This window comes from Dasypus novemcinctus, chromosome X (genome assembly GCF_030445035.2).
Source record: "Dasypus novemcinctus isolate mDasNov1 chromosome X, mDasNov1.1.hap2, whole genome shotgun sequence".
NCBI classification, from domain to species: domain Eukaryota; kingdom Metazoa; phylum Chordata; class Mammalia; order Cingulata; family Dasypodidae; genus Dasypus; species Dasypus novemcinctus.
Window position 1 is genome coordinate 45,848,126 of NC_080704.1, and position 2,557 is coordinate 45,850,682.

Sequence of the window (2,557 nt, forward strand, 5' to 3'; positions counted from 1 at the left end):
ACGATGCCTTATGAGGCAACACCCTTCTTTTTCTTTCTCCCTGCGCAGGCGCAGGGCGGAAAATTCCAGTCTACCCCCCCCCCCCCCCCCCGACAGCAGCAACAGCCAGGCACAAGGTGGGAAACTCAAGTCTGCCCTCTACCCCAGCAACAGCAGCCACCAATCCCTAAACCCTGCCACTTCCCCCGGCAACAGCAACAGCCAATCCCTAATCACCACCCCTCCCCCTTCCAGTACCTCCCACCGACCTTTCTCCCCAGTAACTGCTTGCGGCAACCAATCAGAACATGGCATAAGTTTCGACCAATCAGCCTTCCCCAGCCCTTATAAAACGGTAGCCACTTCCTCAATAAAGTTGGACCTGCGTGTTTACCTCGTCTCCGCGGTAGTTCTTCTGCCGTGTGCCCTCCAGTCCTGAGAGCCCCCGACAAGGGCCTGGCCTCCCTTGTCCCCAGTTCGTCGCCTGCTTCTCCGGGCGACCCCTTCGTCGCCGGCTTCGCCGGGCGACCCCGTCAGCTGAACCGCGCAACCCCTGTGAGACCGACCCCTCGTCTGCTGCCGGACCGACCCCTCGTCCCAAGCCAGACTGACCCCTCGTTCCAAGCTGGACCGACCCCTCGTCCGCAGCCAGACCCCACCGCCACCGACAGAGCAAGCCGCCGCAGATACGGTATTGTCATAAATACTTTCTCAGGACTCTTGTCATTGAATGTCTGGAGACTGTCCAAGGTGTATAGGTTTTGTTCAAGAAGTGTAGTACCTGCTGAATGCAAGTTGACCTCATCAGGCTGCAGCACAGCCACAGCTGCCCAAGGTTCTGGTTAGGCTCCTGTGGTACCATACTTGTGAGCTCTTGTCAGCATTGGTCCAAGGGACAGTCTCCAAAAAGCATATCTTGAAATCATTGCAGTGCAGCAGCACCTGATGGTAGTGTGTGTTGAGGTCACAGAGGAAATCAAACATGAGTTTGTCTGTTGGAAAGAACTTGGGAGTCCCGACATCTTGCTGGGAGTGAATATGGTAATGCCAGACTTTACTGTTCAGCCAGAAAGAAAGTTTTTAGTACCCACAAAGGTCTCACTTGCAAATGAGGAAGGAGCTGGCCAGAGTATCATCTCAATGCATTACCTGGTGAGCAAGTGCTCAGTGATGTGCCATCCATCACGTCGTGCTCGAGCTTGACATGGAACCACTTCTTGTTGGAGTGCAGTTCTGTGTTGCCACTGGCCTCCTTGGGCTCTTACTCATCCTCATTGCCCTGGGTGCTGCTGGTCTCCTCAGTGTAAGTATGTCTTGCTGCTGGTCAGAACAAAGTAGTGGGGGTACCATTTGTGATTCACTGTACCAGCTGTGCATACTTAGACATGCCTGGCTTAATCTCTGAAACAAGCCTATGCTACTGGCAGGACCAACCAGGTAGAGGATCCCATTCTTGATGGCATTGCTGGTGTTGTCCTCAAAGTATATCACCAAGGTGGGAATCTCCTCATAGGTGCTACCCTTAGCCACCTTCTTGTGCTTGATGAGGATCTTCCTCTTGGGCTGGTTGAGTAAGGGGGGGCCCATTGGCAGTGGTGTCCATGGGCTTGGTAAAAAGCAAGTCCCTGAGTACCCTCCTGAAGACTGGGCCATGTTCCTCTGCTGGACATAGCTGCAGTGGTCCTTGATGGATAGGATGACTGGGTGCTCTGAGACCACAAAGGCATGCTCCTTGATGGTGTGCGGGATGTCTGAGAACCTGATCTTGAGACGTCAAAGCGGAGATCTCCCTCTCGTGGGAGGCAAGAGAGAGTGACCTGTCCCAGGGACTGGAGTGGAGGGCAATGACAGCAGCTGACTTTGCTAGTGCCAAACAGCAAGTAAAATTTGGGTGGTGAGAATTCTGTCATACAGTGAATTACCGTGTGTGATGTTATTCTGGAGCAGGAGTTGGAGATGGGCATGTCTTGTCAATGATTTTGAACATCCTTCCAATGATCTTGTTTGAAACCAATTTCTGGGGGCCGGGGCTGCAGCAGTGTCTGCTATCACCTTAGCATTTACTGGTCCCAGGTCACCTGTTGCACAAGTTTTGATGAAGCTGTCTAGTACATCAAGCAGGTCTGTGATCTGTCCAGGGCTCCCCTATATTTTTGCTTGGATACCTCTGTTTCTCATTTATGGTCGTGTATTTCAGACAGAGATGCTTCAACTCAATACTAGATTTTCTGAATCCAAAAATGGTCTTCCAAGATTCCAGGGTCCTGCTGCTGAAATTCTGGAGGCCCCCACCTATTCCTGGGATGCCACCGAAGAGCTCAAGTTCATGTTCCAGAAAAATTCCACTTGATATTGGAAATCCCTGACCTCCTCCTTGCTGGACCTTTCTGTGAAGTGTTTTGTTTTTTTTTTTTTACATGTGTGTGTTCCTTTTGTGTATCTTTCTCTTTCTTTAAGCAGTTATGTTTTGCCTCTCTTGCTCCTGCCTATTCTTGCTGGGAGTGGCTTTTGGAGACATTCTACACTCTTACCTATTCTCCCAGTGATTGCCCTTAAATCTCAGCTTGTACGCCAATCT

The 2,557-nt window shown here is 51.2% G+C and overlaps 1 pseudogene; it reads right to left on the reverse strand.

Moving 5' to 3' along the window:
• Positions 1–783: 783 nt before the first annotated feature.
• Positions 784–1,943, reverse strand: LOC101445321 (1-phosphatidylinositol 4,5-bisphosphate phosphodiesterase gamma-1-like; annotated as a pseudogene).
• Positions 1,944–2,557: the final 614 nt, after the last annotated feature.